The sequence below is a fragment of the Felis catus genome, chromosome B3 (genome assembly GCF_018350175.1).
Source record: "Felis catus isolate Fca126 chromosome B3, F.catus_Fca126_mat1.0, whole genome shotgun sequence".
Classification (NCBI taxonomy): domain Eukaryota; kingdom Metazoa; phylum Chordata; class Mammalia; order Carnivora; family Felidae; genus Felis; species Felis catus.
In genome coordinates, this window is record NC_058373.1 from 30,591,089 (window position 1) to 30,606,307 (window position 15,219).

The 15,219-nt window shown below is 54.7% G+C and overlaps 1 protein-coding gene across 4 annotated transcripts in view; it reads right to left on the reverse strand.

Moving 5' to 3' along the window:
- The window catches only part of LINGO1 (leucine rich repeat and Ig domain containing 1), a 196,716-nt gene that overhangs the window by 158,272 nt on the left and 23,225 nt on the right, over positions 1 to 15,219 (reverse strand). The window contains exon 3 of one of the 4 annotated variants that reach the window (XR_006598996.1): positions 13,227 to 15,110. The exons of the other annotated variants lie outside the window; for them this stretch is intronic. The gene's annotated coding sequence lies outside the window, so the exon portion shown is untranslated. Of the gene's footprint in view, positions 1 to 13,226; positions 15,111 to 15,219 lie in introns of those variants that run through there. 4 annotated transcript variants of the gene reach the window in all.

Genomic DNA, 15,219 nt, shown 5'->3' on the forward strand with positions numbered 1-15,219 from the left:
CCCACCTGGGGGTACTTGTTCCCTTGGCCTTGAACACTCTCCCCAGGTATCCACGTGGCTCCCTCACCTCCTTCAGGTCTTTACCTAAAAGTCACCTTCTCAACGGGGGCACCCCCACCCCTCACATTTCCTCTGCCTCCTTCCCTGATTTATCTTTTTCTACTTGACATTATCACTAACTCCACACATATGTTGCTTATGCATCTTGTTGAGTGTAAGCTCCATGATGACAGACTCCGAGGTCCAGCCTCCCACGACTAGTAGGTGCTCAATAAATTTTCATTCATTCACTCCACAGACAATTATGGAGCCAGGCACCGAGGAGGTACTCGGACCCAGCGGTTAACGAGACACAGCCCCTGATAAGGACCATCCAGGGTGTTAAGCACAGTGTGGCAGGTTAGCCCAGAGTGTCTTGGGTGTTCAGAGGAGGGAGAGACCAACTCGGCCTAGGGGATCAGGGCAGGCTGTGCTTGGGAGGGCTCTGCAGGATAAGTAGGAGTTCACTGACCGGATGAGGAGATACTTCACACTGAGCAAGAGGAACAGCAGCTACAAAAACAGGAAACAAATGAATAAGACATGTTTGGGGACAAGGGAGAGGACAGGAAACAGACTAAAGGGGTGAAGCAGGGTTTAGGGTCAAAGGCCCTTGGAAAGCATGCCAGGGGGGATTAAACTTTCACTGAGAACAATGGTGGGCCACTGAAACAAAGGACATGGCAGGTGAGGCTGTCTGGAGGCTCTCCTACCTCACCCTCACGGGGAGAGGGTGGGGTAGAGTACCACTCACCATTCATCATAGCCTCAGCCAGGAAGCAGCTCAAGCCACAGTGCCATTTTGGACCCCCCAGTATTCCCAGGACTGTACTGGGAGACTGTACTGGGAGGAGACCTTGGAGAAGATTAAAGCCAACAATTTACAACAAATGCTAGACTGTGCAGCTCCATGGTAGCCAGGAGACAGGAGTGCAGGGATGGCCTCAGGGACTGAATTTTTCCCCCCAAATTTCATATGCTGAATCCCTAACCCCCCAACGTGACTATATTTGCAGTAAGGAAATAAAGTTATATGAGGTCGTAAGAGTGAAGCCCTAATTTCATAGGATTAGCACCCTAATAAAGAGAGATGGCACAGGCGCCTGGGTGGCTCAGTTGGTTAAGTGCCCAACTTCGGATCAGGTCACGATCTCATGGTTCGTGGGTTCAAGCTCCGCATCGAGCTCTGTGCTGACCGCTCAGAGCCTGGAGCCTGCTTCATACTCTGTGTCTCCCTCTCTCTCTCTCTGCCCCTCCCCTGCTCGCACTCTGTCTCCCTCTCAAAAATAAATAAACATGAAAAAAAGAGAGACAGCAGAAATATATCTCTTTGTCTCTCTCTATTGTCTGAGCACACAACAAGGCGGCCATCCGCAAGCCAGGGAGAGCGCTCACCAGAACCTAACCATGCTGGCACCCTGATCTCAGGCCTCCAGCCTCCAGAGCTGTGACAAAATTAATTTCAAGCCAACCAGTCTATGGTACTTTGTTATAGCAACCAAGCAGGCTAAGACAATGGTGAAGTCAAGGGGAGCTTCCTGGAGGAGACACCGTTTGGGGCAGTCCTATGGCTCAGAGACAGGCCAGAGTCTGGCCAGCTAGAATTATGGACTCCAGACAAGGCTCATCCTTCACCAGACCCGAGAAGCCTCGGCAGTTTCTTTGGAGTTTAACTCCTCTGCTGAGGATCACAGAGACAGATGTGGGATTGATGGATCTTTGCATCTTCCACAAAGTATAGCCAGACTCTTCGAGCTAGGGGTAGGAGGTTGGAATTTTATGGCTCCCGGGCACAGGATCCCCACTTCCCTTTCTGCCACCATGAAAGGTAACTCAGCCTGACCCGAGCCAGCCAGGATTCAGCATGCAGGGGCCTCCCCCGATCCCAGGTTCTCACCCCTAAGGGGGCTGCCTGCAAATGGAGACCTGGAGTGGGCTCTGAGTGACAGAAATGGTTAGGCTATGCAGAGAAAGAGAAGGTCTGTAAATAAATACACACTTTTATAAGACACGTTTAATTAAAGTGGATTAAAATTAATTTGCTTTAAGAAAATTAAAAACGCCCTAGAGGGTTTCAGAAGCAGGGCAAGAGTCTCTGATTCCAAAGGCTCCACAGGAGGGCCCGGGAATAGGTCAGGGGAGCATCCCACTCCCTGAACATGGCCTCCTCAGAAGGAGGTGGTTCAATTTTCAGAGCGCTCAGTATACCACAAGGTGTGCTCATTTGGAACAGCAGGTGTGTTTTGGAAAATAAAGCCCAGAAAGGACAGTGACGTGCCCAAGGCTGCACAGCATGTCTACGGCAGGGCACAACAGGAAGCAACTGGTCCTTCTGCCAGCCCTGGGCATTTCATTCAAGTTCAGCACACCCAACGTCCCTCACCCTCTGTGCCCCTGGCCTGAGCTGCTGCTCCCCCCGGGTTCCTCCTGTCAGTAGGGTGGGGCCTCTTATTCTGTGGCAATCTGGCTCCTCTGAGGCCCTGCATGGGGAAGGCAGAGGGAAGCAGCCTGGGGGGTGCAGACAGGAGGCAGAAAGGGAGAGGACCCGAAAATCAACAAGCATTCCAGAATTTTAAGCAGTTTTTGGAGGAAAATGAGGAGCAGGTTCAGCTGTAGCAATTTGCTCCAGGGGAAAATTATGTTCCCATGCTCTATTATACAGAACAGAAGGAACATTTGGTGGGTTGAATACTTGTTAATTTATTTCTCTGTTTGTTAATGGGCCTGACGCTCGCGCCTGCTCGTGGGCGCGCACGTGCATGCACGCGCACACACACACGCCAGGCATCAGCGGGAGATGGTGCCGGGATCCCCAAGTTTCCCTGCCACCCTCCTGTCAATGCTGGACGTCTGCAGGAAGGCCGTGTGTGGGACTGAGGTGAGCCTCTCAATTTCCTCATCTGAAAAACAGACTTGGCAATGAGATGACCCAGCGTATAGAGCAAAGCCTTTGACCTTGGAAGAAGTGTGACGAGCCGTGAGAAGCCGTTCTGAGAGCATCTACAGACGTGCAGTAGGTCCCAATACTGGGACGGTCCAGCAGCCACCCCCAGCTATGACCCCACGGCTCTCCTCCAGACCCTGCACCTGCCTCCCCCAGGCTCCCTGCTTTCCCTGCCACCGACTCTAATCCATTCTCTCCCCACGGTGGCCAGATTTGAAAAGCACAAATCAGATCCTGTCACTCTCCTGCTTAGCACTCTCCAGAGCTTCCCACTGTACTCTGAATAAAACCTGCTCCTCAGTAGGGCCTCTGAGCACCCCCTCCCATTTCCCCCCCTCCTCCTCCCTCTCTCCCTCATTCCCCACTGCCAGCCATGCTATCTTCCTCCTGGTTTTCAAACACACCCAGCTCCTTCCCACCACCAGGCCTCTGCCTAGTTCAGCCCGCCTGGAATGCCATTTCTTCTCAGACATGAGGTCTTGGCTTCGGTACCACCTCTTCAGAAAGGCTTTGCCTGGATGCCTCCCGCTCCAAAGCCACCCAGCCTACCCCAGCCATTCCCTATTTCATCGTCCTGTTTCCTTCCCTCCCAATCTCATCGCCATCTGACGTTATCCGAATTATTCGTGGTCTGGCTCACTCACTCTCACAAGAATAGAAACCACCTGAGAGCAGAATCAGTGTGTGTAACGTTCTACGTGCTATTTCCCCAGGACCTGGAACAGCACCCGGCATTTAGTAGGCGTTTCGTAAACGCTTGATAAGTGAATGGATGCATAAAAGGACAGGTCAGTTGTACGCCAGAGGGGGTTGGCCAGAAGGGGGCCAGGGCTCCCTGTGCCCAGTGTCTCCTGCCTCAACCTCTGAAGGGCCTCAGCACCTCTTCAGCAGAGGAAAGGGAGCAGGTGGAGACGAGGTCTACAGAGCGGCACCCACGACCTGGGCCCCTTTCTCTAAACAACTTTATGAAACAGTGACAGGGACTCAGAGACCCAGGTCTGAGTCGTGGTCCAACCTTACTCCGTGCAACTCACATGACCTCTCTGAGCCTCAGTTTCCTCAAATGCATAGTGGGGATGATAACAGGACCCACTCCCTAGGACTGTTGTGTGGCTGAACGAGATCGTGCTCTCAGAACTGTGGGCCGATGGTGAGGATAAAAAGATTCCCATCTTAAAGACGAGGAAGCTGGGAAAGACCGTGGGTGCCTGGGTGCCACAGTTGGAGAGTGGAGAGCTAGGGCCCAAATTTCAGGCTTGTCTCACTCAGAAACTGGTGCTCTTGTCTCTGTGCGGGCCACACCCCAGCTGGGGGTGGGAAGTGAGCCACAGGAGGCCTTTCTCCAGCATTCACACCTTAGAGGTGGTGTCCCACAGTGAGAACTGGCTTAGCCTCTTTTCCCCAGGTTCAGCACTAAGACTAAGGAAGAGGCTGGAGGGCTGGCTGGGGAGAACTGTGCTGCCCCCACCTCCTCCTGTGCCTGAGACCAGGGAGCTGGGGAGGAAGCAGTTGCCCAAGCTCAGACAGGCAAACTGAGACACGTCTGTGCAGAGATGCCCAGAGTGATCCGAGGTGGAGGAATGGGCAGGCCTGAGTCTCAGGAGGTCCTAGAGGAAGAGCCTGCACACAGCAGGGGAGGAGGAAATGCTGTTCAGCAAGCACCGCCCCTCCCACCTAGCCAAGGGCACAGAGCCAGGGGAGAAAGCAGGATTCTAAAGGCCCTGGGGCAGGCGCTCTAAGGACAGATTTGGGGCCCACTCACTCCCACTCAACTGGCTTATGGGGTTGGAAGGTCATCACTGAAGGCCCAGAGGCCTAGAGGTAAGGCCGCCCTAGCGGAGACCCTGCTCAGGGCCGGCTAATGAGGGACTGTGGCTGCCAGCGGCCAAGGTGCCTTCCACTTGCGGCCGGTGCACGTTAAGAATTATTCCTCTTGAGAGCAAACAATTTGTTACAATCTCCATCGCACGCTTTTCCCGGCTGGGCGCCCTCCCATACATCCTGGATTAATCCCGGAAGTCACTCCATTCATTTAGGACATGCCTGAGTGTGCCTCCTCTTTTATTAGGGAAATTTTTCATTGTTTTGAAGCACTCATAGGTTTTAATTTGGGGCTGAGATTTTAAAGCCTCCCTCAGTGACTAAGAGACCTGAGTTGGCTCCTGGACGGAAAGACTCCTCTGTCCATAGACCTGGTGGGGCCTGGCAGGGGCCACCACACTCCACAGAGGGGAGGGGCACACATCTCCTCTCCAGGGAGCCAGGCACTGCAGCCCCCAGTGCTGTGTGACATTGGGCATACCCTCAACCTCTGAGCCCCGCCAAGAGAGATAAAACCAAGGAGACCGCATATTTGGATGTCCCTTTACTGAGCTTACCCAGGGAAGTCTGAAGTCATCGCCTCTAAAAACCACAGCCCTGGGGAATACTGTGGGGCCATTGAAAAGGCAAGAAGTTTGGAGTTCAGATTTGAAATATGACCCGGGCAGGTGAGTCACTAGCCAATCTGAGCCTAGTTTCCAACACCTTAGGATGAGGCTAAGTGCCAGCCCCCTCTATGGGCTGTTGTGCAAGCCCAAGTTCAGAGCAAGTCTGACTCAACCTGGCACACAGCGGGTGCTCAATAAAGGTGAGTTTTCCAGCCCTCCCAGCCTGCCAGAGACCCTCCTATTTCTCCATTCCTTGGTCTCTTGGCCTCGAGAAGCCGGACCTCCTGGTTCCTGAATCGTGGCTAGATACTGCTCTCATGCTGACCCCCAGCTCCAGGTAGAGCTTCCGCACAGGCCTACCCTGACATTCTGGGAAGCTGCCACCAGCCCCTTCCTAGGCCTCACACAAGGCTTTCAAACCTCCCACCTAAGCCCCTGCAGCCTGGGGACTCCTGTCTGTGCACGGACCCTACACTGAATCCCACCGTCCCCACAGGCCCCGCGCCAAGCTCCGTGCTGGGATAGAGGCCGCATATTTGTTGTCCCCCTGTCCTACGTCTGGACACAGCTGTCCCACTCCCAACTCCCCTACCCCCATCAGGGCTCCAGGGCTGGAACCTCTCTGGGCTTTGACCTATACCCCCTCCCACTGCCTGCTCTCAGGAGCTCACAAACTGCCCTGTGCTTGCTCTCCTGCCCTCTGTATACTCCTCCCTGCCCCACCTGTTTCCCAATTCCTCCTGAACACTAAGGTCTGGCCTCTTCCAGGAAGCCCTCCCTGACATCTCCAGCTCCTGTCTCCCTTTCCTGGGGCCTCACAGCATATCTCCTCTGGCTCTCTAACTTCACATTGCTAACTAAAAGCTGGGACCATGTCACCTACTCATTTTGTGGCGACCAAGCCCAGGCAAACCCCACCAGGTACTCAGGAAGAATGGGCTCATTAAATGGGTCGGGGGAAGGTCAAAGAGGACACCCAATGATGGAGTACAGACCCCTTCGAGAAAGGTTATCATATGCCTATTATGCAGATGGAGAAAGTGAGGTTAAGTGAAGTGAAGCCCCTCCCAAGCGGCAGGGCTGGAACAGGAACCAGTCCCACCAAATGGTGTTAAGACACAGTCCACAAACCCACATTCCACACACACGGCTGCCAGCCCTCCACATCACACACACTATCCTCTGTGACCGTTACCACCTCAGCTCCACTGTTATCTGTGCCACCCAGGAGGAAACTGAGGTCCAGAGAGGCAAGTCACTTGCTCAAGAACACACAGACTGGGGGCACCTGAGTGGCTCGGTCGGTTTGACATCTGACTTCTGCTTGGGTCATGATCTCATGGTTTGTGAGTTTGAGCCCTGCATCGGGTTCACTGCTGTCAGCCTGTCAGCACAGAGCCCACTTTAGATCTTCTGTTCCCCTCTCTCTACCTCTTCCTTGCTTGTGCTCTCCCCAAAATAAATAAATACTTACAAAAAAAAAAAAAAAGAACACACAGTAAGTGGCAGGGCTGGAACTTAGCCAGCTCCCAGCCTGGTCAGAGTGCCTGAGCAGGACAACCCCCCTGAGGTCTGGAGCATCCACCCCATCCTCCCTGATGGCCCACCCTCTCCCTGGCTACTGGACGGCCCCCTCCCTGTCCCCAACCAGTACATCATGCTCTCCCAATTACTAGCTCTGGGGAGCAACTACATGGTCCGTTGACCTTTCAGAGGGGCCCGGCTCTCCCAGTTCTGGCTATTTACACAGACAGCCTCGCTGCAGTGGCTCCCAGAAAGTAGGACATGCTAGGGGAGGGGGATGGCAGGTGTGGGCTGAAAACACTCCCGCCACCCTCCACATCACCTGGATGGCGGAGCCATCCGTGGCAGGTCTCCTCAAATGACCTTGGCAACTCCTGGGGGCAGACCCTGTGGGGCTTGGGCTAAAGGCCCGGCCTGTCCACCGAGGGGAGGGCTTTGGCCAATGTCCCCTCCAGCGCCTTTCTGTTTAGTGACCTGGAAGGCCTCAGGGGACAGAGGAAGAGAAGCCCCTTTCAGCAAGAAGCCCTCTCTGTGTTGAGGGGTCACCGCACTTCACTGAGCCTCTGCTCCTCATCTGTAAGTAGGGTTCAGGCATAGCTGAGCCAGGCTGGCTTACTCTCGCAGAATCTGAGGATGTGTCCCTCCTGGGACACCCAGCAGATACTCAGCCTAAACCAGGGCAGATCCAGCCTCCCAGGAGACCAGCTGGCTAGTGAGGGGTGGGGTGCTAGGTCGAAAGGCAGGGGGCCACACCCACCAGACAGCACCAGAGCCACAACCAGATGTCACCAGGAGGGCCTGCATCAGGGTAACAGGCATGACATAGGCACCAGGGAACCAATCTCAGAGGCCAAGAGGATGCTGCCCCCCTTCTGGCTGCCCCTAAGCACAAGGTCCAGGCCACCTCCATCATTACAGACTGTCGTACACACACACACACACCCCGCCCAAGCCTCCTCCCAGCTCCATCTGGCCTGAGTGCAAGAGCACAGGGCCGGCTGAGAAAGAGAGAAGGGTCCTGGTGGAGGGCACTGGTGCATGCAGGCTGGGGCCAGAGAGGGTTTAAGGGCTGAGGGGGTTCGAGTGGGGACTGTTCCCCCTTCTCTACCGTCTCGATGCCAGCCCCCACCCCCCGCTGGCGAGCAAAAAAGAGCTACAGCTTTACCCCACCCATCACACAGAGCCATGGTTCCCAAGGCTGGGCATCTTCCGCATCCCCCACCCCGCTGGCTGCAGCTCAGGCTCCGCCCCGCCTCTCCAACCCCAGCTCAAGCCCTTTTCTTACTCAGAAGAGCCTCTTGATTGAAAAGGCCTCCAAGGCATCTCACAAATAAGAATCCTTTAATTGGGAAGTTGTTCACTTCTTGAAGCGGAATTTTAATTTGGCTTCCCCACCATCTTCTCTCCCCGAAACGAAACCCGTGGACTAAACACAAAGGCTAACAAAAACCAAGCACCCCAGGACCCCTTCCATGACTGCAGAGCACCCCAGAGGCAGAGGCAGGAGTGGCAGCAGCTGCCGCACAGGCCCTCCGGACCCCCATCTGTGACTGTCAGAAGGCCTCGAACCTCTCCCTTTGGGCCCACCTGCCCCACATCCCTCTCAACATCCCACACTCAGAGCAAAAGGTGGCAAAGGGCTAAAGGGTTAACAGGATGATAGGGCGCCCATGCAAGCAAGGGGCCACATCTGTTGGGTTCCCAGAGCCTAACAATGCATAGCTCCCCATAAGCTCCTCTACCACCCTCTATCACACTGTCCTGTACTGATGACTTAGAATTATGTTTATTGAGCATTTACTATGTGCCAGACACTGCTCTAAGCCCTTATGTGCACCAACCTACTAATCCACACAAGGCGGGTGCTACTATTGTTCCCAATTTACCAATGAAAAGACCGAGGCCCTGTTTACTTAAGTAAACAGACTGAATTCATAACTTCAGCGGCGAGAGGCAGACCTGGGACTGGGATCCCAGGCAGTCAGACTCCACAGGGGGCTTAATTTTCACCCGCCTGCCCCCCACCATGTCTTGTGTGCTCCTTGAGGTCCGGGACTATGACCATCTCATCTCTGTGTCCCCGGGACAGCACAGGGCCTAGCAAACAGCCGCACTTAATATAACACCTACAGAGTCAACAAATGAAAACGAACAGAAGAGGGTCGCCTGGGTGGCTCAGTCGGTTAAGCACCAATTTCAGCTCAGGTCACGATCTCACGGTCCATGGGTTCAAGCCCCGTTTTGGGCTCTGTGCTGACACCTTGGAGCCTGGAGCCTGCTTCAGATCCCCGTGTCTCCCTCTCTCTTTGACCCTTCCCCACTCGCACTCTGTCTCTCTCTTTCTCTCTCTCGCTCTCTCTCAGAAGTAAAATAAACATTAAAAAATTAAAAAAAAAAAAAAAAAGAAAATGAACAAAAGCAAAGCAGCTTCCTATTCACTCTCCTTCAAGCCTCACTTAGAGGCCTGTGACATAAACAAGCCTGTGACAATTCAGTCAGGTAGACTGAGGTCCAGCAGGGAAAACAACTGCCTGAGCTCACCCAGCCAGGGGGTGCAGCAGCCAGGGAGTCCCAGCCCCGACTTCCACCCAGAGTGCACAGGGACTGGCTTGCGGGGGGCCCACGCCAGGAGCCATGTTCCTAGGCCCCCCTTAATATGCTAAGCTGAAACAAACCTCCGAGAAGCCCAGGTCCTGGTCCTGATGTCGGAATCTCCTCTCTGTATCCCTGATGGCTCGGGGCAGCCTTGACACTCCCCTCGCACCCCTCATAGCATGAGATGCTCACCACCATGCAGGCTGCCTGGTCCACTGTGGGACAGGTCATTGCTGTGGAAATCCTAGGCTACTCGCACACTGTTATGAGTTGAGTTGCGTCCCCCCAAATTGACATGTTGAACTTCTAAACCCCAGTGCCTCAGAATGAGCTTATCTGGAAACTGGGTCATTGCAGATGTAATCAATTAATTAGCATGAGCTCATAGCAGAGTAGGGTGGGCCCTTAATCTTATATGGCTTTGTGTCCTTAAAAGAAAGGGAAATCTGGACACTGACCCACATGGAAGGAAGATGATAGGGCAAGACACGGGAAAGGCAGCCATCTACAAGTCACAGAGAGCTCCTGCCCTCAGAGCCCTGCCGACACGGTGATTTCCGACTTCCAGCCTCTAGAGCCGTGAGACGAGTGTCTGTTTAAGCACCCCCATCCTTTGTCCACCAGACCTAGCACACTGCGACACCCACACCCCTGGGCTTTTGTGCTAACTCGGGCCCTCAGCAGCTGGGTGGCACCAGATGAGCCCCCACCCTTCTCTAAATCCTGGCTTGTTGCCATCATCCCCAGCACACCGCTCGGCACAGCATAGGCACTAAATGAGTACTCATTAGAACAGACGGCATACCAGCATCCACCTTCCACACGGCTGTGATAAAGATGACATAAGATGAGGAATGGGACACGCTCTCGAAACACCCATGGTGGCCACTAGGTCAGCAGAGAGGCACAGAGACCTGGGGGATGTCAGCGGAGAGGCACAGAGGGCTGGAGGTGTGACTGCAACCGGGGCCTCAACACTGGGGGAGCTGCTCCAGGCAGGCAGAGGGGGTAGAAGGTGACTCCCCCATCAAGCCACAGACATCACCCGAGTCCCCACCTCATGGTAGTCCCCCCAGCGCCCTGCGAGTAGGAAAGGAGAGCTTCTGAGTGCCAAACGCGGCCCCCGCCCCATGTGGAGCCCAGACCCTTCCAGAGAGGCTTCGTTGGGGGACGAGGGGGGCAGGTTGAGTTCAGTCAGCACAGGGAAGAGCTCTGTCCACATCAGAGCTGCTCCAAGGCCTGGGCTGGCCTGGAGAGAGTGCGGTCCCCATCCCTGCCGGAGTGTACACAAAGGTCAGAGGCCAGACTCTCAGGGACACCTGCACTCACCCAGTCTGAGTCTGGGTTGGGGCATCCCAACCCGGCTAACCATCAGGAGTGACTGTGGGGCTTGTAAACCATCCAGATTCCTGGGTTCCCCCAGTGACTCTGGGTCAGAAGGTCCTTGTGGGCCCCTGAGGATCCCCCTTTGATAACATCCCTGGGTAGTCCTGATGCAGAGCCAGGCATGGGACCCCAGCCCGGAGAGCTCCAGGGCTTGAGCCGGATTCCACTTGGGAAGAGCTTCGACAGTGGAGGGCAGGGGCAGCACTCGGGCAGGAGACAGAGGCAGGAGATGGTGAGGAGAGCAAAGGTTAAGACAAAGTAGGGATGACGACAGTAAAATGACAGGGTAGCTCACTAGATGAAAGGTAACGACAGCCATTCAAAGGGGCCAAAGTGGGTATGAGAGTGGGGGAGGCATTCTGGAAAGGACGGGGTTTGGCTAATGATGAGAAAAGTTTTCTAGATGGGGGGAAGGGAAGGGAAGACCCAACCTCGTGTGTGCAGGGACGGAGGACAAGGGTCACTTGTTGGAAAGAAGGAAGACAGGAACCAAATCGTGAACGGCCCTGAATACCCAGGAGGAGGAGTCTGGAGCTCAACCGCAGACAGCAAGGAGCCCCTGAGCATGGCATGAAGGCAGGCCTACAACAAGGACCACCAGTAGGGCTCACAGGGGCCTGGGCTGCTCCAGACTCACCGGATGAGGCTCCTCTGCAGGGAAAGGGAGAGAGGCCTGGGCCCGCACCCCATTTCCTGCCCACAGCAGCCCTGAAGAATGTTACAAAGTGACAGTGCCGACCATTAGGCCATTGGGAGGAGCAGCTGGGAGGGTGGCTGGACTTCTCTGGGCTGGTAAAGCCAGCTGCAAGGCACCCCCACGGGCAGGGAGCCTCCAGGGGCTGGATTCACCCTAAGCAGTGAGGCCCAGACTCATGACCTTGTCCAGACTCAGAAGCTTTAAAACACCCCCCACCAGATGCTGACAATTCCCTCCTTCACACACCCAACCCCAGCGTCTGCCTCAGCTGCAGCCTCACATGCCCATGGTCTGTGCAGCTGTGTGGATATTGGCATCTCAAACACACCACTTCCAAACAGGACTCTTCATTGCCCTCCAAACCCGTCCCCCGGCCCTCCCTTGCTCCGTCAAAGACTGCACCACCCACCCTGTTCTCAGGCTCCGATCTCTCCTAGATCTCTCCTAGCCCGCAGCCCATCCTCACCCCGCCATGATCAGCCACACCCACCCGCCCCCCCCCCCCCCGCCAGGCCCTGCCAGCCATCTCTCTCTGGACTGATGCTGGGACCTCCTAGCCACCTGCCAGTCTCTACTCTTGCCCCCCACAGCTTTTTCCCCACGGGACAGTGAGAAGGAGCCTCTGAGCCACAAATCACCTCCATCCAAACTAACTCAAGGCCCTGCAAGCCCTCTTTCTCAGCGCCTCTTACCCAGCTCAGAGCCTGTCCGAGCTCTGAGGCCTGTCCCCTCTCCTCGGGTCCCTGCTCAAAGGGCACCTGACCTGAGATGCCTTTTCCTGACACCCTGCAGAGAATGGCTTCCTTCCACTGCTCGCCCGCTCTCTTGTCCTGCCTTATTTCTCTCCATGGCACTTGTTACTTCCTAACCTTATGTGATGAATTTACTTAATCTGGTTTCTTCCTGTCTACTCTGTTAGAATTTAAGCGCCATGAGGACAATGACCTGGTCCAACTTATTCACCCATGAATGCTGGACATGTAGAATGGTGCCTGACACACAGCAGCTGTTCAATAAGTATGTGTCGAATGAACAACGAATGAGTCACTGAAAGAACGAACAACTTCCGCAAGCACTTGTGCTGTACCTGGTATTCATCACAAGGGATCAAAGGGGAAAAGGCTACGTTGGCCCCAGGAGACCCACAGTCTTTGGGGAGAAACAGACCCATGCCCACAAGTGATTCCACTGAGCGTGGTTCGTTCACATGCTGGGTGGACATGTGTGCACAAGGGAGGGGAGTCCTGGGGATAGGGCCACCCGCTGGGGATGGGACACTCAGAGGTCAGAGAAGCCTCCTAGGAGTGACACCCCATGCCAAGCCTCCCTCCCTGGCTCTTCAGGGTCAGGGGTCTCCTCCCACTGCCCACCAAGGGGATGAAGGAGGGTGTCTCTGATTCAGGAGTCAGTAAATGTTCAGAGCCAGTGTGTACACCCTTCCTGCAAGGTGGAGACCTGAGCAGGGCTCACCAGAGACAGAAGGGCTTGATTTTTTTTTTAATTTTTTTAAGTTTATTTATTTTTGAGGCAGAGACAGAGCATGAATGGGGGAGGGTCAGAGAGAGAGGGAGACACAGAATCCGAAACAGGCTCCAGGCTCTGGCTGTCAGCACAGAGCCCGACACGGGGCTCGAACCCACGGACTGTGAGATCATGACCTGGGCCGAAGTCGGACGTTTAACCAACCGAGCCACCCAGGCGCCCCAGAAGGGCTTGATTTAAATGCCCTTGATCCTGCCAGTGAGCAAGAAGTCAAGGGCTGCGGCATCTGGGACCCTCAGCTTTGCCTGGCCTTCCCCCACCCTGCCATCCTGCCCCTCCCCTCTTACCACGGGAGTACCAAAGGAGTTGGCAGGGGAGCGGGCATGGGAGGCAGGAGTCAGCAAGGCAGCCCTGGCTTCCTGCAGAGCTTGGCTGGGCCAGGTCTCAGCCCCTCAGCACACCTCAGAGGCTCCCTCCTAGGCACGTCACTCCCCAGACACCCCAAAGCCCCCTTCCTCTATACCTTTGCTTCACCTGGGCCCCCCCCTCCCCTAAACCTTGTCTGCCCATCATAACTCTACATACATCATCCTGTTCATGCAGGCACTACTTATAACGACACACATTGGAAACAATCAAAATATGTAACAGAACTGTTACACAAGAGATACCACACACAGGCTGGAACATTACGCTGCCATTAAAAATCACATTACAGAGAGTATTTCATGATGGGAAAATGAGCTTGGTATAGTATTAAGTACAAAAGGCAGGTTAGAAAACAGTAAGTACAGTCTGATCCCATTTATGTCACAAATACATATTTGGTAAAAGACTGACAGGCAAAACACCCAAATACTCACATTTTCTATAGAGAACGTGCTGTTGTGTTGTTTTGTTTTGTTTTTAATAATCAGGAAAATAGAACATTTTAAAAGAACCCGTTAGCCTTCAAGGCTCAGCCCAGACCTCCCCTCCTCCTCCCTGCATTCATTTCTTAGTGTATCTCTGCCCGCTGAGCTTCCCTGGTGCCCGGTGCCATCCCCCTGGGCAGCAAGAAGGATACTGTGGCCCCTGACGAGGCTAGGGGCAGAGCCCGGCCTCTCTGCCGCCCCTGCCCACACCCCTCCCATCACCCTTGGTAGCCCTGCGGAGAACCCTGACCACATCCTTCTCCCCATCTCCCAGCAGCAATTACAGGTTAAACCAGAGGGGCTGATTAGCTGCTCATTCCACTCAGACCTGACTGATTAGCAAGAATCTCTTGATAGAGACAACTGGACTTCAAAGCAAGGCCTAGTTTCTGGAAGGAAATCCAGCTGTCCACTTCCTGCCACACCTCACCAGCTTCCTGGGTGGGAGGACAGTGTTGGCTGAGCCTCAGCCACACCACGACTTTCACCTAATCCTTCAGGAGAAGGGGTTCGAGGCCCACTGCCCTACAGAGCCTCTGGGTCTCCTTCCTCTGAAAATAATGATAACGGTCCAGTCCAGCCTGCTGCCCCCAGCCTTCCCCTAGCATTCCTTCTGTTTAGCAAAGTCCCTCAGCAGCTTTCTCATGGGTCCCAGAAGCCTGTCAAGAACAGCAGCAGATTGGCCCAGATAAAGGGGAAAAGTCACTCGCCCAAGGTCACAAGCAAGCCAGGAGTCAGGTCAAGCAGCAACCCAGCTCCTTCCTTCCCCCTCAGCACTTGCTGTAGTTTCTCCATATTACCCCACCTGGGACACAGCGGGAGGGCCTATCACCTCCCACATTCTGAATGTCCTGCTCCTCATGATACAATCCAAGTGGCCACCCGCACTGCTCACACAAAGCCAAGGTCACCTGGCTGCCAGTACTTGTCACATGCACACGACTGGCACTGAGCCTCAGCCTGCCCCAAAGGTGTCTGGATCTGTGTGCGGACTCTGGCTTGGAGGTCCGTTTAAAGTCCACATGTTGGAGCCAGTACCAGCTCCTCTTGACAGTTTCTTGGACCCGGTCTCAATCCACACGCTCCTGCTCCCTCCTGACCTGAAGTCATGCACACATTTGGTCAACAATGTGACAGAACCAAGGACAATCCCTTCTGCTCACCATTAGTGACCTCCCACACAACACGGGAACCCATTAGCCAGTGCGT